The 25,677-nt window shown below is 37.5% G+C and overlaps 1 long non-coding RNA gene across 1 annotated transcript; it reads left to right on the top strand.

Annotated features, from left to right (window-relative positions):
* Nucleotides 1-234: 234 nt before the first annotated feature.
* On the top strand, nucleotides 235-23,022 carry LOC131280473 (uncharacterized). Its single transcript, XR_009188085.2, has 4 exons — nucleotides 235-387; nucleotides 898-1,015; nucleotides 6,078-8,578; nucleotides 22,438-23,022. It is a non-coding gene; the product is annotated as an uncharacterized lncRNA (long non-coding RNA).
* Nucleotides 23,023-25,677: the final 2,655 nt, after the last annotated feature.

The raw sequence follows: 25,677 nt of genomic DNA, 5'->3' as shown, positions 1-25,677 counted from the left end.
ATAGCCGAGGCTCCCGGAAGTCTCTGGGTCCCTGTGCTTACACCACAAAATGAACACTTTCTATGTTAATAGGAACCCTGTGGGAGGAGAGTCTGCTAGCACTCCTCACTTCTTGAACTCTCAAGACAATGGTCAAATGTCATAAAAAGATCCAATACTCTTATTGGTGGGAATTTAATGCCAAGTGGGAAGGAAAGGGGGGGCTCCATGACAAGCTGAAGAAAAAGACATGTTTATGCAGATTGAAGAGCTTTGGACACTCGCTGGCTTCTGTACAATATACGGGGTGTTTTCGTTGTTTCCCTTACTGCCCCACATTGATAAATCTCCACACCTTTCACCATTATAACTTCAGGAGTGGTCAGACCTTTTCGTAAAACTAAACTGGTAAGTGGACATCATCATTCTCTCATCCTTTATGTTAAAAACCTGTGTTCAGGAGAGACACTGTTAACCAGCCATCTAGATTTTAAGAGAAAAAATTACTAGTTTCCTTTCAAGGTAAGGAACCGTGTTCTATGTAATTTGGGTTACTAAGTCTGTAAGTACATATAATGCGCTGGCCCTGGGGGGCCTAAGATAAATATGCTGGGTTGCCTTTGTTAAGTGTTTAAATCAGAGCCAAGTGGGAACGTGCTAAGAGTCTTCAAGGAAATGCTCCTGAGTTCCCTTCCCCGGGTTGCTCTGGGAGCTGCGGGGTGGCGGTGGCCGGGAGAGGGGAGAGGGAGAGGCAGCTGGGAGAGAGGGGCGGGGCTGGAAGCGAGTCCCCTGCGGCTGGGGGAGGCGAGTTGTTTGGAGCAGTACTAAGAAAAGTCAGGCTCATTAGGCAGAACTCGGGGTGCCTCTCCCCTCTTCAACCATTTATTTCTAACTGTCTTAATTGTCATTTCCACTTAGGTCTTCATTTGAAAAAAAGAAACTTTCAAAATAAGAAAGACAAGGTAAGGAAAAGAAATGACCTAAACCATCAAAGGACAATGAATGTCTACTCTTCTCCAGTCAGTGCCATTTCCAGGTAAGTAAGGTTAGGGCCCCCCGTTCCAGTGACAACGGTCTTGTATCTAGAACAGATATTGGACCTGCTGCATTTTCTGGAAGCCGACTAAAATGCTTGTGCTGGTTGTTTGCCTATCACCAGTGTGTCCTCATTTTAGAGATGTGCTCAATTCTGTCGTCCTTGCATAGTCCAAGGCCCAAAACAACTGGATCCTGGCAGAAGAAGGAGCAGTGAGAAGTAAGTGCCAAACTGCAGCATAGCAAATGCAAGTGAGCAGTAAAGCATGGCAGAGTCACAGGTAATTGTGCTACAGTGAAGTTAGCAATCAAAGTGTGGTGTCTGACCTATTCAGGAAAAAGCAATTCAACATATTAAAGTGAAAAAGCCATGTTTTGTTAAAGAATTCCTTTCCTGTGATTTTGAAAAATTATTTTACATATTTTCTATAGACTGTACATTGCTTGCCTGAATGGTCTTATCTACTTCTGAATCAATTCAGTGATGAGAAAAACGCCATCGTCAGTGTGGTATATTTATACCAACTATTGGGTGTATTAAAGAAGATAACAGGTGCTATGTTACTTACAGGAATAGTCATGTCTATCAATGCCCCAAGCTTGACAAATGCTTATTAAATGAGCATTGGATGAATTCAGAATTGAAATAGTGGAAAGGTTGGAAGGATTGTGCACATTTTTCCAGTCCATGGGTTTACAGAAAAAGACAAGTGATCACACGTATGGAGTGGAACTGATTAATTCACTGGACAAGAAAAAGAAGGTGCTAGTCTCTAGCCAAGAGAAACAGATATTTGGGAAAGGGTTCATCGGAGTTTACAGATCAGTTATTGCCACTCTGCAGAACATTTCTGTAAAATCTTGTTGTTTTCCAAATATTTCCTTGCCTTTCTGCCAAAGGTTTCTGTCCAAGCCTTCTGATTGGCCAAACATGGAGCACGCCCCCTGGAATCTGTTTCTGGCTTATCTTGATCTTCCCATGTAAACAAACCAAAGACGAGTAGACTGTCTAGCGTGAAATCGAACAGTAGGGCTCGGGAATGCGTTTCTCTCTGAGATGACTCAGGAGGGTAACAAAAGTGCAAGAAGTGTATAAATAACATCAACGTGAAAAAGCAAGTGTAAAGGAAACCCATCAAAGAATTACAGGATTGTGTCAAATGTAAAATCCTAGCTAAAACTTAAACACATTTCTTTAGGTAAGGAGAATGTTTCCATGGCAATATAAGTCTAACAGAACAGCTTATTTAGTTATTAACACACTTCCTGTGGGAACATTACTCTGGAACATATTGTGAAAACATTTTTTAAAAATGACAGCTTAATTCATAGAAGGTGTTGTTTATACTCTTTAACTTAAGACCTTAAATTAGTTGAATAAACAAACCTCTACTTGTCTCATCAATTTTTATGGGAGACATAGACAGGCTAACAGATCCAGTGACTAAATCATTTGGAAATCCCACATAGATGGTCATTTTTAAAAAATCTGTAACAATATATTTTGGACTTGACCAAAATTAAGTAAAGATGGGCTTTCAAATGAAGGCAGACCACAGCCAAATTTGGTAAAAGCATGAATCCAATTTTGCAGACATCGTAATCATGGCTATAAAAATGAACTATGGTTGGGACCTCTGTAAAAATTCTGTGTAAATGTGTTAACAACTAAAAATGATAGGTAAAACTGTCAACATTTATGGTGAGTTCTATTATACCTCATGTGACAGAAAATAACATCATAGAAATGGAAGTTCCTGAGATTAAAAAAAAAAAAGTCTTGCTTAATTAGACCAATCTAAAAGTCTCTCTCATTCTTGTAAAAGTAGACAGAACAAAACTTTCCCAGCAGCTTTAGAGATTTATGTTGGTTATTAAGTGACAGAGTATAAACAGAATGTTAAGAGCAGAACTATTTAATAATGAGTAGAAAATCAATAGAGAAAATTTAACAGCCATATAGTTTTTCTCTCAACTTTTCCAATTCTCCACAATCATATATTAATGCAGAACTTTGCAAAGTTTCTAAAGTATAATGCTACTTTATTAGTATCTGATTTGTACATTGCTGCTTTCTTTTGTTTCCTATTATAGATATAAATACCTTTTCTCAGATGTCTAGTAATTGATTCCATTGAGAACGAATGCAGTAAATTTTAATTTAATAAGTGTTTTTCTTCACCTTCAGTTACTCCCACTGTTTCGTGGTTTCCTTGCTGGAGACATAGGTAGTAGATTGTTAGAACCAAAAAAAATGCATATCCATAGTTAGAAATATTTAAGTTAGAGTCCACAGTAGGTAGCAGTCTTAGCAGCAGCCTGAGAGCACTTCAAAGATTTCCCCAACAATATTCAGAATTTCTCTTCTGTTAAAATCATTTGACTATTTGAAAGTGGTATATTTAGATCATTGATAATACAAAATACATTCCTATGATACTATAGTAATTGGAAAGAATAACTATACTAAGTGTATGCTATTTGATAATTGAATTCAAAAATTAAACTCATGGGCTATAGCATAAAAGAACAGCAATTATCTGGAAAAAAGATGTTATTCCATCACAGACAGATAAAATTTTAAAATAATGAAAATAAATCCAAGTGATCATTTAAAAATAGAACAAACAACTTTTTTAAAAAGTCAAATTATAGTTTTAAACTCTAAAGGGAAGCTTCACTTGATGCACTGATGAAAGCATTTGTTTTAGATATATTTCTCTGTCTTTTGTTTTCTTTCTGTTTTTCCCCACCAGGTTTTTGGGTGTCCGTTTTCATCTACTGATTTCCATTTGGACCTGTTGCTTTATCTCTCCTTTCGATGTCTTTGTCTTCTTACTAACTCAGTGTCATTGGAAGCAAATCTATTCTGCCACCATGCAACCGAACATGGCGTTTGCCCGAGTGGCGGCCTGTGGGAAAAATTCACCCAACAGAGAGGAAAAAGCTGGGTCCAATCCACTCTGCCACCAACATATCTCAGGTTCCTCATCTTCCAAAGGGATTAGGGCCTGGCATGAGCAGTATGCCCCATAGCACATGGGGCTGCTCAACACGGCAACTCTGAGAAGGCCATTCAGCACTCCCAGCAATACCGGAAGTGATTGCCCAAAATAGGGCGTTTATAAAATTATTAAAAGGAAGGAAAAAAGGTGGTGTAACAAGCCAGCACAAGGGGTGCACACCAGAAGGTGATTCCAATTGAATAGGGTTAACTCTGGCATCATCCAAATGAAAGCCTTAATTTGTTAAAAAGCCGACTACGATGATTTCTTTCCATCACATCATCATCAAGAACAGAGCTCCTTATACAGTAGGTGCTGTATAAATGTATCTTTAATCAATTGGCAGAGGGCATCTCTAAGAATAGGCAACTTTGCCCACAGATATGAAGAGATGGAAAGAGAGGCAGAAACCCAATCAACCAAAAGACAAACCTAGTTCCCTAAATAGAAAAAGCACATGGGTGGGACTCTCGATGGGCAAGAAACTGTTGCGCAGAAATTCGTCTCGGGCTCAGCAATCGAATGCTGAAGTCAGGAAGCAACCGAAGCTTGGGACGAGAAAGGCAGTGGCATATTTGTGTGTCTACATTATTGCTGCCAAAGAAAAAGATGACTCTAAATGCCTTTTTATGGATCCATTAGAAACTGTCAAGTCTCACATGGCATACTGCACTCTTACAAAAAGACACAAGTGCTAAATTAAGTTTGAATTTGGATTAGAAAGAATGAGAAAATCAATTTAAGTGCTCCCACTGCCATCGCAACCCTTGGGCCCTTGCTTCACATCTGCGTATTTCATTAGTATATTTTGTTACACGATCATGTAATATTTATGCAGTAACATAATATGCTCTGTACATCTAAGATTAGAGAAAAAGTGCAGTTCCTTTCCATTATTTTGTGCCCTTTATCTGCTGAACGCTGTGTAACATTACCCGGGGTTTGCTGATTATGTAATGAGTGATCCCTTTGTAATGCACACTGCACAGTTGGAGGATTGCTGTGGGAACCTTAACTCTGCAAATCCTGAGTTTTGGAACAATTAAAGCCCTGGTTTTAATGTGACATTCACCTCATTTTTCCCCAAAATATTTTCCTTTTTTTTTTTTTGCCTCTCTTAAAACCCGTAAGGACTGCCGTAGAAGAAATGCAACAAGAATTATAGGAGCAAGTTCCATGGGAGATGAAATAACAGCTGCCATCTGGTGCCTAGCAGATGTGTGTTCTGTGAACTTTTTTTTTTCTTTTGAGTTCTCTTACCCAAGTCCTGGGCAGACCCAAACACTGTGCCTCGCTCGGGAGATCTGACAGTTTCCCAGGCGCAGGCTGGATGACTACCGCCTAGTGTTTTCCCCTTGAATTCTCTGAAGCCCCAGAGAATAAACTAACAGGTTCAAGAATGATACTCCAGGGTTATTCTCCCCCAGAAAGCTGTGAAGCATGGCCACACAGTCCCCTCATAAGAAATAATGTTCCAAAATGACCCAAAAATGCATGGTTAAAGAGTCTGGCCCTTAAAAAGAGACTCACAGGACTTGGCACCCTTAGCAGATGTTATGAAAATCCCAGAAAAACAAATCAGCTGAAAAGACCACGTTGTTCCTTCCATCCAAGAGAAATTGCCCCGACCTGCCCAGCCGTTAGCATTTGTACAAGTACGACCCTGCCGAACCTGACAAAGCCACCTGCTCCCTGGCACCTGGCCACTCGGCGATGATTTGTGAGGCTGGCGACTTCTCTCAGGATGCACTCACACGTGCAAGAAGTCATTGTTAAGTGTATAGTCACTCCTGTGATTTTATAAACTGAGACAATTTTTAGAAAACATGGGAAACTAAAATAAAAATCATAGCCATTTTTGTTCTGTGAAAATGGTATTTTCTTTTTTTTGGTTTGCTCCCCGAGCTGTTGTGCTCCTTAAATCATATGTTGTCATTGTGCTTGTTTCGATGGGTCAAATCAGTCTATTGTTAATGCACTGTGATTATAATATACTTGACATACCCTTAGAGCAAGACTTTTTTTTTCCCCTTGTGAATGTGACTCTCGCATCTCCAGGTTCCACGGACCAGGCACCAGAGAACTCAGCCAAGGAAATAAGCACGACGATGGCAGCCGTCTCCAGTTCTACGACCACAGCAGTGCAAATCACGGGGCTCGGCACAGCACTACCTGCCCCATCTTCCTCTCTTCTCTTAGCCTGATCCCAGAGTAACTCACATTTCTGTTGGTTCTTTTTCCTTCTGAAGCCTCTGACATATAGGAATTTATTGTATTCTCTTTGGGCCTCAACTGTGCGGAAGTTTTAGATGCTGCCCAAGGGCTTTCAGGTATCTTCGAATGGACAAAGGTTTGTGTCCTTTCTAGCTTGGCCATTGTTCCTGACACAGTGTGTGATTTTGGCACTTGCCATTTTGTCCTGGAAGGCATCGCCTTCTCCCCCATCACCATATGACCTTGTATTGTCTTCCTGCGGCCATCTCAGCCTACAGCGATGGTCCCACCAGTCCGTTGGTGGGAAGAAGCCTACAGAGTTCATTCAAGATGACTTACTGTTTGGTCACATAGTGAATGTGCTAACAAAGCACAGAGGTGTGTAAAAATCATCACTGAATGCATAATAGCCCTTTAAGATTATGTACCCCCTATCAATCCATAGAGACGAAAAGATGGCTAATTTGATTGGAAATCCTTGGAGAAAGGCCTATTAGTGACCTCTCTAATAGTGTGGCTTGATATCCAAGGCCTTATAATAATCCTAATGTTACAACACACCTGTGCGATGAATCTAGCAGACCCTCTCTCTGGGACCCGACACGAGCTCCATCGGGGTGGGAGAGAATGAAAACCAAAATCAACGTGATTTCTGTCCCTGGGTGAAATAACATGGAGAGCAAAGCAAATTTAACTTAGCTGTCACCTCCAGAAATAAGTTGTTCCTTGAAGAGAAGACTGTGGCCCAACAAAACAGCTTCCTTGTCAAGATTAACGGTTTGTTCACTAAAAAGAGCTTAAGACCCTGGCTTCTCTGGGATCCCAAACTGTTACAACCAACCCCAAGCCCTACCCTACCTTATAAAAACTGGCATTAAAATCGCCCAACCCAGGCCCTAAAACCCTGGGGATATCCTACGCTGACTTTCCCCTCTTGAGACAATGTTAATATTCTTTCACGGCACAGTGAGGCTAACTAATGAGTTTAGTTCTCCGCGGTCAACAGGTATTTCTAGTGGTCTTTTGAGAAATCAGTTGTTGAAAAACTTGGAGGTGCCACCTCCAACCAAGATCTTCTCAGTGCTGTGAAGTGACAAGGAGGAGCCGTCCCCTGGGTCCACTAGGGTGCCCCGTGGAGGGTGGGACTTCTGGTCTCGAGAGTGAGGTCTGTCCTGAATTGGGTCTGAGCTCCAATTTCATTTTATCAACTCACAGTCCTCCATTTATTCTCCCTGAGAAATTAAGAACTGTTTGAGAAATGCTTGGATGACTCTGTTTGGCCTTTCTGTCCTCATGAAGCTTTCTGTTCTGACTCTACAAGAAGTCTACAGGGGAGCACACGCATAGCCCCAGGCTGGCCCCAAGGCGGAAAGAGCTCAGAAGGTCATGGCTGTCGTCCATTGGACGAAATTTGCCTTAGGTTAGTTGTTATAAATGACACCTTAATAAAGTTGTTTGTTGTTTTGTTTTCCGAATAAAACTCAGACTTGTCTTTGCGTTCCTGAGAAATGTTTTATTTCATTTTGTTAGCCTTGAGCTGGAGGGCTCATTGGACCCTGTTGACTGCTCCTCTTTGGCCACGTTCTGGCGACACCAAGTGGCAACAGCACCCCTTTCCGACCTTTGCTATTTACACGGCGCCTCCCTTCATGCGCTAGAGCAAGTGTGCTTCTTTCTAAGTAGCGTAATTGCACCTACGATTGTCTGAAATTCCAGGGGCTATTTTGGGGAACTTTTGGCACGAACAAGAATGTTCCTTTGAAAGATACGTTAAAGCAAAAAGGGAAAGAAACTCTCATAAAGAGATTCGATGATTTGCCTTTCGCAAAGAGAGATGTCTTTGTTTAATAAGAAGCTCTCCTTCTTCACCTCCATATTTCAGAGCTTAATGATTGGTGTACAGTTAAAAAGCTTACAGCTTCATGGACTTGTAAAAAAAGCCCAAGTCACTGTTTAAATCAACTCTAATGAGCCCCTCCTTCTGCCCCCCACCCCGGTATACGTGTGCCTCTGTTTGGGAAAAGGGGGTTTTCACCTAAGCCTTCTCCTCTCCTTGCAGCAGGCAGATCATTTGCCTTTTGCAGTGATATTGTAATATCTGTCTGAAGTCTGTTGCCTCTCACTTTTTTCCCCTTCCTCTCTTACTCCTTTTTCTGTCTCTTGGGTAACTTTAGAGATTAACTGATCCAAAAAAAACAATAGTTTTGTCACTGTGTTCACACTCTAGAAATATTTAGCCCAGATAAACAGTCAAGAATTTCCAAAAACAGAAACCAAAACAAATTGCTCTAAATGCTGTTTTTTTTTCCTTACCAAATCTGGAATAAAGAAGAAAAAGTTTACCTGTGAGTATGAGTAACAATATTCTCATTAAAAATAAAGGAAAGCTAGACATTTAGAGCTTTTACATGAATTCATCAGTCTTAATTTATTTTCTCATATGTAAATAAGTTAATTTACATTTTCAAAAGTTTATTCTTCATGTGTAGAGTGAAAAAAATCCTATGCAATATCCCTGATCAATGATTATTTTGACAAATGAAAGGGATTTATTTAATTTTAGCTTAAAAACAATGCTATATCCTCTCCCTAGTATTAGTACCAGGAAAAGTGAGGTAGTCACAATATTTTAATTAAGACAAGATTTCTTATTTTAAGTTTTTAAAATGTTCTACATTTAGTTCTGAGTCATTAAGTAATCAGCATTTCCACAAAGAGTTTAGATTACGAATATATATTAGAATGTGTTTAACTAAAAGAAACCAAACAAAAGACATAGTTTTAATATTATGTATTCCTATAAGGCTGTAAATCATAAAAATTTAATGTGTTGACAACTCATACTTTCCAGATTTCTAGTCAATTTTAAGATCTTTAATATTAAATTAAGTTAATTAATAAATTATTTTGGGTATATACACAATTTCTAAAACAGAAAAAAATACAAATGTTAGTCACTAAACATTATTTTAAATTAACTTTTTTCCTTATTTCTAAAAATGGAATCACTATATATTCACAGGATGCACAATCTCTTTAATTAATGCATGCATAAGTTTATTTCACCATCTTAAGTTGTGTTAAAGAGGTATATAATATGTACTCAGAAAAAATATATAGCTACACAATTCTTGTGCACTACCTTCTAGTTTCTTCTATTTCTACATAGCAAAAGTTGGCTCTTCTAGTTAAAGAATGTAACTCATACAAATAATTAGAAACAAACAGGAATAAGTATATAAGGTAATAAATATGGCTTCTCTGTTTTCTATAGAAATTGTTATAGATTATTTTTAATTATTAAGTTATTATATTTAAAAGACAGGATTAAAAGCTTCATGTGTATCCTCTATTTGCATAGATGTCAATGTCCAAACACATACATATAAAGATATATTGAGATTAATTCAAAGCTATATAAATAACTTTTTAGAAGACAAATTTAATAGCATATTTAAATTTTAAAATTTCAATGGTAATAATTTTTTTTTACAACTGAGTTTTTTAATGATTGATGGTGAGCTTGAAGGAAACAATGAATTTTGTTAAAATGTTTGCTTTTAATGTGGGCTCATTGTCAATGTACTTTTTCTTAAGAAAAATGGTTTATGAATTTTTCCTGCAAATTGTTACATAAATAACATATCAAAAGTAAAATTATAATTGAGGTTTTTTTTCTTTTCTATAAAATGAAAAAATTATTCTGTGCTGAAATAATAGAGGTTCTATTTTATCACTAAAAGATTGTTAGTTCTCTGAATGTTTTGGCTTGCTCCTGAACCCTTTGACAAAAAGTTCATTATTTTTGAAAGACATTAATTTTCAAATTGCTGTAACATAACATATTGTTTTGTGTTGTCAGCATATTTCCTATAAATGTTTCTTTAGATACTTTGACTTGATTTTTTTTCTTTCCCAAAGTAGAACTAAACTCATCATGAACTATCAACAAGTCTTTTAAGTCTAAGCTTTCTTTGACTTTTCTGAAATGACCATCAGCTAACACAAAAATTTGCTTCTTTGCATTTTAAAAAAAAGATAATAGAAAGAATTAGGTTTGTGCAGTGTTCCCCAAATTTTAATTATCTTTAGACCATGGGCAGAGTTATTTTATTACCAAATTATTCTCTTTTTAAATAAAAACTTATTTTCTCTGGGTTAATTATATAAAAAAAATTAATATATTTCAGTGACTGCATACTTCTAAGGAAAATATCCATTTTTATATACAAGGATTACTGTAATAACTATCTGCCAAAAGCTTTTGCTTCTCCACTACTAAATTCCAATTGCACCTTTGATCAAAGGCAATTTGTGGTATGCTCTGGTTCAAACCAAATGGCCCTAGATTTGGCCCTAGTTCATAAATGTCCTTACTCTCCAGGACATATTCTTACTCCCAGGCTAAATCATGAAAAACATCCTTAGAAACAAATTGTGTATACACTTCAGAGATCATTCCCCTCTTTTCCATTCTGGTAATAATTGAATGTATTTCACCTTCTGAATGAAACTTAAGAGAAAACCCAGCCTTGGGTCTTGATGCCAACACCTGATCAGGCTCTGTTAGCAACTTTCAAATAATGAGACTCAAGGGTTTGTCCTCAGAGCCACACTACTCAATTAAAAGCAGAAACCTCTTTGAATCCTGTTCTAGTCAGAAACCTCAGACAGAACATTCTTAAGAATTCTTCAAAATCAGATGACACTTGTGAAGAGAAAGCTTCCACTCAAAACTTTTGGAAAAAGGAAGATGATTGCAAACAGCTTCTGCACAAGACCCACAAAAAGAGCCACAGATTTTCATATTTTAATCTGCATGATTTATTCTCTCTCTCTTTATATTCTCAGTTATTTTCTTTCCTCTTGGCTGTTTTAAGTTTCCAGTTTTTAAGACACTTGTTGTCTTAGTTTCCTAACTCTATCAAGGTACTGTTGTGGGAAACTGGTTTACCTATTTGTTCCTTCCTGTCATTGTAGATAATGTTGCAATTGCTTCCTGTTATTGTAGATGTTACCTTACTGTAGATGTTGCAAGTTGCTTCCTGCTATTGTAGATGATGTTGCAGTTACTTCCTGTTATTGTAAATATTGCAGTTCTGGTAGCAAACTGCTGCTCATTAGTTTCCAAATAAATATGATGTGGAAACTAAGGTTGAGGCTCTCAGTTCCAAAAGCTGTGAGCCCCTGGTCCTATCTTTATCTCTTCTCTTGTGTCTTTCTTTCAATCCTTTTATTTCATATGTTCTACTCTGCCTTCCCTTTGAGGCAACCAATTGCTGACTTAGCGCAACAACTGGCACCCAACATGGGGCTTGAAGGGAAGCTAAGCAACTGGCTCCCAAACAGGAACCTGAAAGGAAGAAGGATTGCCTTGAGCAAAAGTAAAGTCGGTGTGATGGCACAGAGCCCCAAGTGGTTTGGAAAGCCTTCGAAATCCTTGAGGGTTTGCTTGTATTTCCCCGGGAGATGGAGAACATGCTGTGTGGGTGCCAGCTTGATGGATGGAGCCAAGCCATGGGTGCCAAGAGATGTCTAAAGTTCCTACAGAACCCAGAACATCTGGTCATGCAAATGGAGAGACAGACCCTGGAACCTGCACAGCTGGGTCTCATTCCGAAGACTAGAATGACTTTACCTCAAAAGTATCTAAACTACAGAACTTGTTTAAGCATGGCATCATTAAAAAAGTATGACTTGGGGACAGAAAGAGATTAAGAAGAAAATTGAGAGGAGGAAAACTGGAAAAGAAATGTTGGATTATAAAAGAAACCTAGAAGAAGAGTTAACAAAAAGAACATTAGAGGAAAGAAACAGAAAAGGCAGAAGACAGGGAAGCTTGAGAGCTTATTAAAAGTCAAACTAAAATCAATGAAGAAATTCTAGGTTAGTAGATTTGGAATTGTTGTGTTTTTTTTTTTGTTTTGTTTTGTTTTGTCTGCTCAATGTCACTGTGTGTGTTGTAATTCTTTCAGTGTGTGTTAAAAAGAAAAAGAGAAAGAAAAAGAGAAGGGTGGGTGCCCAGAGAAGGGCAGGTGCCCAGAGAAGGGCAAGTGCCCATAAAGAAAGAGAAAAGAAAAAAGAAGAAGAGAGAAAAAGGAAGGAAAAAAGAAAGAGAAAGGAAAAGGAAAAAAGAGAGAAAGGGAGGATAAAATGAAAGATTTAAAAGTTAAGCGAATATTGAAAAAGGTAAAAAGTTTGTGGGAATGCTAACTGAAATGTTATAAGGTGTATTTTGTCCTAGAATAAAATGGTTAGTTTTATAAATTCAGAAAATGAAGATATGCAGGACAGAACTAAAATGCATATAGCAAATTGTAAAAGTATTGTGGTAGCATTCAGTGAGTTATGTGTTTTGTAAAAAGAAAATGAACATGAACGAATACCAAAACTACAAAAACTGTGTGAAAGGTCAGCAATGGACTTTTGCAGTTCTTCCTCAAGGCTTTCTACCCTAGCCTGGCTGCAATAAATCTGGCTGCACAGAAAAAACCTGTGGCAGGGACCCTACTAAGAAATATCAGACAATGATATATTAAGAGCCTGGAATAGACAAACAATTGGGACAAGCTGTAAGGTCCCTGCTACTCTATCATCTTATTAAATGTTGTTTGGTTGGGTGAGACAAAACTATATTCTCTGCTGTAATTGATAAAGTACAATGTTTTCTCGTGTTAATAGAATTTGTAACATTGTTGGAATACTAAAAATCTTTTATCCCTCACTAAGATGTGTTAATTAGGAAAGGTCCTTCATGGGAGTAGGAGGACCTCCAGCAGGCTCCTTTGAAAAATAATAAAAGGGGCAGAAAGTGGATATTGATTTAGCCTGTGAACTAGATGTGGCCCAAGGTCCAGTGAAGATGCTAAGAGCACTATACAAACTGGGAAAAATGAGGTCACTTTTTTATTGAGTACTGGCTTATATAGCCTTGCTGGTAGGAAATCTTAAGCCCATGAGAAATAAATCATCTACTAGTTGGAAGTTTGCATAATTTTCTGTAGTTATGGATTATGTATAAAATGCTGTTCTCTGATTTGACATGTTATTTAAACAATAAGTATGCAACAAGCCCTTCAGGGCATGAAGTAGTAAGAAATCACCTAATCTGCCTTTGTTGCTTTATAAAAACAAGAAGGGGAATATATTGTGGGAAACTGGCTTCCCTATCTGTTGCTTCCTGTTATTGTAGATGATGTTGCAGTTGCTTCCTGTTATTGAAGATTTACCTTATTGTAGATGTTGCAAGTTGCTTCCTGTTATTGGAAATGTTGCAGTTGCTTCCTGTTATTGGAAATGTTGCAAGTTGCTCCCTGTTATTGTAGATGATGTTGCAGTTGCTTCCTGTTATTGGAAATATTGTAAGTTGATTCCTGCTATTGGAGATGATGTTGCAGTTGCTTCCTGTTATTGTAGATGTTACCTTAATGTAGGTGTTACAAGTTGCTTCCTGTTATTGGAAATGTTGCAAGTTGCTTCCTGCTATTGTAGATGATGTTGCAGTTGTTTCCTGTTATTATAGATATTGCAGTTGCTTCCTGTTATTTTAAATGTTGCAGTTCTGATAGCAAACAGCTGCTCATTAGTTTCCAAATAAATATGATGTGGAAACTAGGGTTGAGGCTCTCAGTTCCAGAAGCTGTGAGTCCACTGGTCCCATCTTTTTCTCCTCTCTTGTGTGTCTCTCTCTGTCTTCTATTTCATAAGTACTGCATTGCATTCCCTTCAAGGCAACCGATTCATGACTTACCACAACAAGGTTCTGCAAACTGGGTGACTTAACACAACAAAATTGGATTGTGTCCCAGCTCTGGATGCCAGAAGTCTGAAATCAAGGTGTCAGCAGGACCACCCTCCCTGTGGACCCCTTAGTGGAGTCTCCTTCCTTGCCTTCCTAGCCCCTGGGGTTGACCAGCAATCCCTAGCATTCCTTGGCTCTTCTTCTGCCATGGTCTCACTGCCTGTTCCCTAGGGTCCATCTATCTGTGCCAATTCTCCCCTTCTTATAAGGACACCAGTGATGAGTATTCAGAGTCCACCCTAAACCAGTTTGGCTTCATCCTAACTGACCACATATTCAAAGACACTATTTCTAAATAGTCACATTTGTGGGACCAGGGTTAGGACTTGAATATATCTTTTAGGGACACAAGTCAAATTAAAATACTTGCTGTGTCTTAAATTTGATATCTAAAAGGTTCCTACTCTTAATATTGCTTTTGGCATTTTTCATCACTCCTTTGTAAGGTTCAATGGCTGGCTACAATTTGCTTGTAATTTGGCTAAAACATACAATCCAAATGACTTAAGTTTGTGCTCATATTCCTAGTGCCCCTTCCTTCCTTTGACACCATTTCCTTGTAACAAATAAGTTGGTTTCCTGAGTAATTGGACTAAACCATTTAGTAGCACTTAGTACAGTAGAAAAGGAAGTCAGAAATCTAAAATCTGCTCACATCAAACCTAAATGGTAAGCTCTGTAGAATCAGCCTTTGTGACACTTTCACAGGAACTAGACTCTATAAGGAGACAGGGAACAGATAGCGTATAATTGGAGCTATCCCCCTTTTCAGACCTTACAAAAAGGCTGAAAGCTCAGGCTCTACTCTAGCTTGGTTCATTAGATCTACCTAGAGGTCTCTATATGATAAATTTCATCACTTGACATAGTACCACACTTGATGAGTGACATCAAAATATCATAATGTTATTTGAAAACTACCTAAGGATATCTCATCTGATAATGGACCATTGTGGGGTTTTCTGATTTGTAGATCAAGTTTCTCTCCAATTATTTGTGAATTTGACAGGAATGTTATTTTGCTAAAATGACACCTCTCTTGAGAAATTGTCTCTGATATCTAATTTATGGACAAAAACTGGGCCTTAAATTAAGTTCAAAAACTTCAGCCATTGAAGGGAAATATAGAAGCTTCTTTCTGTCTCTAATTTCATGTTTTTCAAGAGACCCCAAAAATGGAGAAATTTCACAGGTTATGGTTCATAGGGCAGCAGGTCACCAGACTACAGCACTAAAGCTAAATAGAGATACCAATGGCTGTGGTCACAAAGGACTATAAATGTAATGTCTTCAAACAGCACACATTTATGTTCTTACGGTTCTGGGGGTCAGAATCCCAAAACACATTTCACTGTACTAAAATCAAAGTGCTGGCAGGGCTGTAGCACATCTGGTGGCTCTAGAGGTGACTCCATTTCCTTACCTTTTCCAACTTTTAGAGGCTGCCCACATTCCTTGGCCTGTGGCTCCTTCCATCTTCAAAGCCAGATCCAGGGATGGCTTTCATTGTCACAGCTCCTTCTCTGCCTCTGATCCTCCTGCCCTCCTCTTTCGCTTACCAGGACTCTTGTGATTACCTTAGGACCATCCAAATAATTCAAGAAAACTACCCCATCTCAAAGTCAGCAGATTAGCAACATTAAGTCCATCTGAAACCTTTATTCCCCTTTGCCATGGAAAAGAATACTCATAGGTTCTGGGAATTAAGACATAACTGTCTTTGTAGGCTGTTACTCTACTCACCACAAAGGCTGATCAGCTCATGAGAACTGGAGGGTTGTAGTTCAGCATCAAGCCACTTTAGATAGCAGACTGTCGAGATGGAACATGCACAGTTTTAAGGAAAGAAGGCTGCTAATCCCTGCAAATCTTGGAAACAAACAAACAAACAAAAAATGAAGTTTGATAATTTGGCTAACATCCTGCTGTTTCTTTGAATTCTTCAAATGAGGATCAGGACCTGCTCTTGTTTTAACTTGGTAACCCTTGTCTCTAATTGAGAACTAGACTGCAATCCTTCTCTGAGTTTTTGCCTGTATTTCAATGCTCAAATGCTGTCTGGAGTCTTCAGTGTCATTTGGCCACCACTGTCCTGGGAAATTATTCCTCAAATAATATTTCCACAAACAGAACAAGAAATTTGGCCAATACAGAAGTTGGAATAAGTACCAACCAAAATACTATACATTAAGCAGTGGTACAGATCTGGACCAATCACACTCTTAGACCATAGATAATTGTCATTCTGCTTAGACTGAAAAATGACTTGTAGGGAAACCACCAACCAAAACCAACTCTGTCCCTAAGTTAAACACTATTTAGATTGTTGGGCACACCTGCCTGTCTGTGGTAAGCAATATTGAGAATTGGAAAGAGAATTTTACTGTGTTCTTCAGGAAATATCTACACCTGGGAAGATAAGACTATAAACCAATAATGTCAGATTACTTAGTAAAGCTAATGTCTTTCTCATCAAGAAGGGCTCTGAGGCCCCCTCATTTCTGTGACCACAAAACCAAACTCTTATGTCCTAAGTATTTCCTGATCATCATCAGCGTCCCACCTTGAAAGATCTGCCTTAAAATCATCTAGTCCTGGAACTAAATCCTATAAATAGCCTGCCCTTAGTCACCTCTTCTAAGATACTGCTAAGATTCTGTCAAGGTAGTATTCTCCCTTTACTGCCGTAAGGTGTAATAAACGTAGGTTTGCTTGTTCAACAGGTTTTTCTGGTGGTTAGCTGGAGAGTTGGGAGTTCACAGGGGTGAGATCAGGAAACCACGCTCCCAGGATAATTTCCCTGCCCCCACAGGGAACTTCTCTGAAGTTCAAGGAGCATCTATTATTGTTGCCTTTTTATGAAAACCTCCTCCATCCAACCAGCTATGAATTCATTGAGAAGACCCACTGGGAAAATTGAACAATTTTTGTCATTCTTGACATGCCAGAGTTCCACAGGAGATCCAAATGTGAGGTGCCCCAAGTGTGAAAAGAGAAAACTGAGGGAAAGGTGGGGTTGGTATGACAGTCTGAATTTTGTAAATCACAAAAAAGGAAAAGATTGTGTTTGAAACTAATCCATTCCTTTTGGGTGGGAGACTCATTTGACTGGATTATGTCAGTGAGGCATGACACATGTTGAGTTCTCACCCCCTTTCTGGGCTTGATATAAATGGACTGATGGACACAAACACAGGGAGAGAGAGCTCTGCCATTGTTGATCCTGCCATGTGACAGAAAGGAGAGGCTCAAACGGCTGAGACTCCAGGGAGAGATGAACCATTTGCCTGAGAGCTTACAGCTGAACTCGGGAAGAGAAAAAAGCAGCTGAGACTGACATAGGAGGCCCAGAAAGAAACAAGCCATATGCCAGGAGAAAGAGGACTACAGGGGTGCTTAAGCATGAAGCCCCAAGAGGCTGGCCCGCAGAGCAGCTCAAGAGGAAAAGGTGAGCCCAGAGTGAAAGGCTGAAACCTGGGCAGAGATCGGCGGCCATCTTGCTTCACCACATGGCAACACACCAGGATCAACAGTAGTTGACTTTGGTGAGAAAGCATCTCTGACAGTGCCTCGGTTTGGACTTTTCATGGTCTTTGAACTGTAAGCTTTTATCCCCCAATAAATTTCCTTTATAACAGCACCAGATTTCTGGTACTTTGCATTGGCACCACTTTGGCAAACTAAAAAAGTTGGAAACAATATTATCTTATAATATAACACAAATATCATGTCATATATATATCAAATATTATATCTCATTAATGTATATTTAAATGTGTATATAATATTGTAAAATTTAAATTTCTTAATTTTTGTCAGGTGCCAAAAGGGATAAAGTGATACTGAGTATGGATGAATCTTCTGCATTAAATCTAAAATATATACAACTAACACACAAAATTCAACCCAGCTCCTCAAAAAAGAATGTGACTTTTCTAAAATATTTCTTAATATTTTTATCTCCAATAAAAGAATATGTTTAGCTATCTCCTTTTGGTATTAGAACATTTTAGTGGAATGGCAATAGCAAAAAAACTCATTGTTTTATCAATCTTGACTAAGAAGTTGTAGATCTATTATTATGAATAAGTTTGATGTATCATTCCCAGGCTATCATACTATTTTTCCTCATATGCCATGGGTTCCATCATGACTAATTCTAGCAATGATAATTACTTCTCAAGTAATCCAAAAATCAATTCCTTTAGAATATAAAATTAGCCTAATTTATTTGGACTGAATAAGTTCCAAATAAATATCCTAAACTTCCACATAATTTACAGGTTAAGAAAATAACACCAGACTAATGCTCGGTGTGATTTGTTAAATGTCCATAACTGATAGTTCTTTTCATAGCATGAAAATTCATAGTCCAACAGCATAAATTATGTCAAATTCAGAGAAAAGATGCAAAGCAGCTCTAAAAATCTGATTTTTTCAAACAAATTTCAAAATCCCAAGATGTACTACTTGAGTGAAAAATAAAACAAAACATTTAGCTCAGAAAGCAATATTTGCAAGTTAAAGCCAAAGAACCCTAAACTCAAAAGAATATTCTAACAAGCCAAATTCTAAGTGTTTGACAGCTTGATGTTCTCCAGGACATGATCCTGTTTTGTATCATTGCACCAACTTGAAAAGCATTTTAATCCAATTTCTTGACTCATTTTTGAATGTGTTTACCCCTTTGCTCTTGACAAGTCCTTGTTTTTAGATGTAATTAAAATGAATCTTGTTTCTCCTTCAAATTAATTGCAGGCATACCTCATTTTATTGTGCTTTCCTTTATTGTGCTTCATAATTTTTGCATTTTTTACACATTGAAAGTTTATGGCACCCCTACATCAAGCAAATCTATCAGGACCATTTTCTAACAGCATGTTCTCACTTCATGTCTATGTGTCACATTTTGGTAACTCTCACAATATTTCAAATTTTTATTATTATTATTATACCTGTTGTGGCAATCTGTGATCAGTGATCTTTGATGTTACATTGTAATTGTATAAGACAGTGAACTTAATAGATAAATGTATGTTCTGACAAGTGATAGATGCAAAGGAAAAGTTCTTGAAGGAAATTAGAAGTGCTATTCCAATAAGCACATCAATTGTAAGAAAGTAAAATAACCTTATTGCTGATATGGAGAAGTTTTAGTGGTCTGGATAGGTCAAACCAGCCACAACATTCCCTTAAGCCAAAGCCTAATCAGAGCAAGGCGTTAATTCTCTGCAAGTCTGTGAAGACTGAGAGAGGTGAGGAACCTGCAGAGGAAAAGTATGAAGCTAGCAGAGGGTGGTTCATGAGGTTTAAGGAAAGAAGCCATTTCCATAACATAAAAGTGCAAGGTGAAACAGAAAATGCTTATGTAGAAGCTCCAGCAAGTTATCCAGAAGATGTAGCTAAGGCAAAGGTGGCCACACTAACAGTTTTTCAATTTCAATGAAACAGTCATGTATTGGAAGAAGATGCCATCTGGGACTTTTGTAGCTAGAGAGAAGAAGTCAATGTCAGGCTTTGAAGCTTCAAAGGACAAGTTGACTCTCTTGTTAGAGGTTAATGAAATTGGGGACTTTAATTTGAAGTCAATTCTCATTTACCATTCTGAAAATCCTTGGGCCCTTAAGAATTATGCTATATCTACCCTGCCTGTGTTCTCTAAATGGAACAACAAAGGCTGGATGACAGCACATCTGTTTACAACATGGTTTACTGAAGATTAGAAGCCGTCTATTGAAACATACTGCTCAGAGAAGAAGATTCCTTTCAGAATAGTACTGCTGATTGACAATCTGAAGAGTTCTGATGAACAAGTACAATGAAATTAACATTGTTTTCACACCTGCTAACCAACATCCATTCTGCAGCCCATGGATCAAGTAATAACTTCAACTTTCAAGTCTTATATGTAAGGATTAAATTTCTTAAGGCTATAACTGCCATAGATAGTGATTCCACTGAAGGATCTGGGAAAAGTCAATTGCAAACCTTGTAGAAAGGATTTGCCATTCTAGATGCCAGAAAGAACATCTGTGTTTTATGGGTGGGGGGAGGTCAAAATTAAAAATCAACACTAACAGGAGTTTGGAAGAAGTTGATTCCAACCCTCATGGATAACTTTGAGGGATTCAAGACTTTAGTGAGGAAATAATTGCAGATGTGGTAGAAATAGCAAGAAAACTAGAATTCAAAGTGGAGCCTGAAGATATTACTGAATTGCTGTAATTTCATGATAAAATTTTAATGAATGAGGAGTTGCTTCTTAGAGATGAGCAAAGAAGCGGTTTCTTGAGGTGGAATCTATTCTTGGTGAAAATGCTGTGAACATTGTTGAAATGACATCAAAAGATTTAGAATATTACATCAAATTAGTTGATAAAGCAGCAGTGGAGTTTGAGATAATTGGATCCAATTTTGAAAGAAGCTCTACTGTGGGTAAAACACTATCAAACAGCATCTCATGCTGCAGAGAAATCTTTTGTGAAAGGAAGAATCAATCAATGGAGCAAACTTCATTGTCTTATTTTAAGAAAGTGCCACAGCCACCCCAACTTTCAGTCAGCAGTCATCAACATCAAGGAAAGACCCTCCACCAGCAAAAAGATGATGACTCACTTGGATAATGGTTAGCATCTTTTAACAATAAAGTATTATTAATTAAGTATGCATGTTATTTTGGGGGCATAATGTTATTGAATACTTAGTAGACGATAGTATAGTATTAACATAACTTTTATATGCACTGGGAAACCAGAAAACTCATGTGAATCACTTTATTGCAATATTTACTTTATTGCAGTGGTCTGGAACCAAACTTGCAATATTTCCAAGGTAGGCCTGTAATATTTTAGCAAACACTACATTCAAGTTACAAAGGTTCTGAAATGAAAACTAAGCTTCCTTATAAGGTCAGGCTAGGACAAAATAATCCCAGAGTTGCTTTAGATGGAGAACAAAAATTGACAATGACAAGCAAATGCATAACCTATTTTAAACACTAGAAGGAGTGGAAAAGAAATTTGAGGAACAGGGTGTTTTTGCCATAGGACACGACACCTAAAAGCAGACCTTTCTTAAAACTACAGTCAAAATTCAACAAATAAATCTGCCAATGCTTGGCCAACCTTGTTTTCTAATATGAGTTATTTTGTCACTCAAATTATTTAGCACTGGACAATCAAGATATTTAGGAACCCTGTATCCTGTAATGCATGCTCTGTGACTTTATGCAAATCACTTAACTTTTCTGGGCCTCAACCATTTAATCTGTTAATTGAAACGAATCCAAATAATAAGGTACTTATAAAACTACTCGATCTAAATTTTAAAATATATTACTCTAGTAATACTCTAGTATTAATCAAAGTAGAAGAAGCCACTGAAAATTTTTATGTGATGATTAAGTTTTCCCTAGGCTAACTTTGTGATAGCGTCACCTTGTGTCCACTTTGTTATGGCTTCTAAAATAAGTATAAAATAATGTTAATGAATATAAATAATAAATATTTATCATCTTAGTGAATATCGGAAGAGCTGATCAGTCTTAGATTTGAGTCACGTTCTCAGGGAGGCTGTTTGACACATTCTATCACCTCCTCCCCACATTAAAAGAAAGAATTTACTATCACTGAGTGTGTTTAAGGAAAGATGTGCCATAGAAAGGACTGCATAATCAATGCCTGGTTCTGAGAGAAGGAAGAAATGGATTCCATCCACAAACTACCTAGATCTAAATTTTAGTTACTAATCCTCTCTAGGACCTTGGACTACTTGCAAAACTTTTCTTAACCTCTCTTTCCTTATCCATAAAATGAAGCTGATCCTTGTCTCAGGAATTTTGTGAGAATTAAATATGATAATGGGTTACATACAAAGAACAAGACTGGCAAAGAATAACCATTTACTATGTGGCAAATATTACAACTTTTAAAAAGAATGTTAGCTATCAGAATATTGGACCAGAAATTTATGAAGGTTACTTTCAAAGTTCTATGTTTCCACCCTTCAATTGCATTAATACAGTCATAGTCATCTAAATGGATTCCTCTGGGCTTATCCTTGATAATATTAGAAAATGCAAAAAAAAAATTTTTTTTAGGAACAATGAAATAAGTATCCTTAACCATCCATAGCCCTTTCCAACTGGGACTCTAGTACCAATTATTCTTTCCAGGCTCTTCTTTCACCTCCCTTCACATCAACCTTCCTGCCTCAGGTACACCTTCCCTGTCTTGCAATACTCTCCTTCCTAATTAAATCCCATCTTTTCTCCTGATGTCTTTCCATCCTTTTCTCTTCAGAACACCTGTAATCCCTTATTCATTCTTCTCATGTGGCAGTTAACATTTCCTGCCTTGCATAATTTTTGTGTTTTGTCTCATTTTGTTCTGTTTTCTGTCATAGGGTGTTCTGGTGGTTTGGAACCTTGTGTACCCTCAGGAAGTCCTGTTGTTCATCCACTCCTGTGGGTTGGATTTTTTTTGATAAGGCTACTTCAATTAAGGCATGGCACAGGGTGGGTCTTAACCCCTTTACTGGAGATCTTTACAAATGGGATGAATTCAGAGAAAAAGAGAGAAAGCCACAGAAGCAAACAGCAGAAAACAATGCAAGAAAGAGAAGGAAGAGGCCAGCTGATGAGGCCATGTGACTTGCCATGTGGCAGAGGAGCCAAAGATCGCTGGCAGCTGGTCACTAGGAATAAAGTATTGTCTTGATGATGCCTTGATCTGGATATTCTCACAACCTCCAAACTGCAAGCTTGTATGTTAATAAATTTCTGTTTTTAAAGCCAACCCATTTTATGGTATCTGCTTTGAGCCATTTAGCAAACTAAAACAAGAACAAATTTCTGAAAGAACAAAAAGAGTTTAATCATTTTCGTAGCCTTCACAGTGCTTCACGTAGGTTAGGATCTTAATATATATTGTCTGATAAAATCAATGAACTGTCACAGAGTTATACAAATTTCATTAAATGATGAGTTATTTTTAAGAACTTCAAAAGCAATAAAAAAACATACCAAAATGATATTTAACCTAAACAATTTTTATTTTAGGTAAAGTGAACACTGAGTTGTTCATTCAATCAAGTAAAAGGAAACTAGAAACACTCTCTATCCCACTTTTTGACTACCAAGCATGTTCTTCTACACAAATTAATAGTCCCAAATGTACTAATTTATTAGATACATCAATCTTTGAAATAAAATTTTTTAAAGATGAAAAAGTGATTATCGTTATGTTTTAAATAAAGTCATGAACTGTGTTGAATAATAATTTTATAAAGATACCTGTAACTGCTTGAGGGGTGAGGGGGCCACAACATCCTGCAGAATGCCAAGACTTGTGCAGTGAGAAGGGTACGAGATTTACCTGCTTTGACCTGTTAGCCCGCCACATTTTCATGGATGCTGGCAAAAGACACAAAACCACAAGTCAGAGACAAGGAAAAGTTTATTGTTCCCAGCAATAGCTGTCATCAGTGAATCATCATTTTTCCTGCAGATTCCCATAGTGTGACTTAAAAAAAAAAAAGCCAGGTGACCCCTGAACCCATAAAGAGTCACATTACAGAAACCCTCGGCTGAGGGAATCTGAACCTTTCCTATTGAGCAGAATGCATATTGCTCTGGAGAGAAATGCTTTTTCTACCTTCCAAAACCGTTTGCTCTACAAACATCCTTGAAAAGACAGCGTCTAAAACAAAGACATTCAGTGCATCTACTTGGCAAGAACTGTATGGATAATTGTCCCTCCCGCAAATGTCACTTGGTGAAGGGCAAACCGCTAGGATCACTGTTCTACCGTTTATTGAGAAGAGTTAGTTCAATAACGCAGAGTATGCATTCCTAAAAATGCCATGCTCTGAAAAGATATGCACAGAGCTTTTGAAGAAAATGGTGTTGGGAGCACAGCACTCAAGAATTTCACCAGTGACACATTAGGCAACCGATAAACAAGTAGCAGAGTTTTTATACGTGTTATACAATTGACTAGTACATAAATACCACAATAAATAAGGCACTTTACCATGAAAAAAAAACTGCCGCTGCCTTGTGGAAGTGGCCATCATGGGTTTCAGCTTTGAGTTCACTGCAGTAGGGGAGGGAGGGTTATCTGAAATCAGAGGGGACAGTTGTGACCCAGATGTGGATGGGAGTGGCTTGCCCAGGCCAGTGAACCAAGGTGGCTGGTAGATGTTTGTGGTGTGCACGTGCATTTGTGTTTTCCTACATGACTCAGCTCAGGTAAGTGCAGTGCTTTGCATTCACCTAATGCTTCTCCCGGATGAAATCACACAGAAGGAAATGCGAACTTTGTGTTCTGCTCAAATTGTTCTCTAATATATCAATCTCATTGGAACAAATTTGCATTTTCCAAGCAAGTGTTACTGCAGAACGACATTTGATGTGGAGATCTGCCTGCTAGTAACACATTGTTCTTATCTATTCATTAAAACATATTTCCTAGGACCTCTATTGGCTAACATTCTCTTTAGCTTGATTTGCATTAATCTATGCCCTTGAACACACATTCTTTTTAATGGTTTGTTACCAACCAAACTAAAACACAATTGTAAAAATCTAAAAAATCTGGAGCAATTGCTTAATTCCTTATCTTTTCTTGCTGCAATCCTACTTCTCTCTCCAAAGTTAACTGGGCTACTCTTATAGATATTTGTTTTAGTTTTACACACATGTAAAAGTGATATCCTTTTTTTAAAATCTATAAGATCATTCAATGCTCATGTTTCTGAGACTTGTCTTTTCTGATATGTGATTTAATAGATTGCATAGATATGTATACATTAGTGTATCATTCTTTTTAACTGCTATATAGTATTCCATGGTTTGGCTGTTAGCATCATTTCCCTATTAACTGCTTTGAAAGAGGGAAAAAAAGGCCTTGGTGTTCATATCTAAATTTTTTGTAGAATAAGTTCCTGGAAATGACATTAATGGATGAAAGAATATGCAATTTTATCTTTTTAATAGGTATTGGCAAATTGTCTACAAGTACTGTAAAATTACACTATTATTCATATCTTCAACAATACTGAATATTATCCAATTCTCTAAAATAAATCTCTTTACACACACACACACATACACACCCTATTGGTTCTGTTTCTCTGGAGAATATTGACTGAACCACAGGTTTTTAAAATGCTCTCTAACTGATGGGTATAAAATATTTCTTTTTAATCTGTTTTTATTTTGTTTGCCAGTGAGAGTGAGCACTTTTCATATCTTTACTAGTGATTGTGTTTCATTTCTAAATTACTTATTCATAGCCTTTGCCTTCTTTTGCCATTGAGTTTTGTTTTTTTTTTTTTTTGGCATCAGTTTTTCTACAATATTTATTTTTGGGAGTTCTTTATATATTACAGTTAGTTGTCTGTTGTCTCTTAAATATGGTGCAAATAATTCCTTCCAATATATTTTTTAAATATTGTGGCATGGGTAACTATTATAAAACAGAAGAGGGAAAAAAAAGTGGTATTTTTGTAAGATAGTTTTGTTTTTTCTCATTATACACTAATTGAGAAAAATGTTTCCTAGGTTAATCCAGTCTTAGTGAATGAGTAGATAAAGCAAGTAAAAGAGGTCTGGGTGTTGTAGAAGGAGAAGGAGAAGGAGGA

Source organism: Dasypus novemcinctus, chromosome 11, assembly GCF_030445035.2.
Source record: "Dasypus novemcinctus isolate mDasNov1 chromosome 11, mDasNov1.1.hap2, whole genome shotgun sequence".
Taxonomy (NCBI): domain Eukaryota; kingdom Metazoa; phylum Chordata; class Mammalia; order Cingulata; family Dasypodidae; genus Dasypus; species Dasypus novemcinctus.
This window is presented reverse-complemented; position numbering and strand designations above follow the sequence as displayed.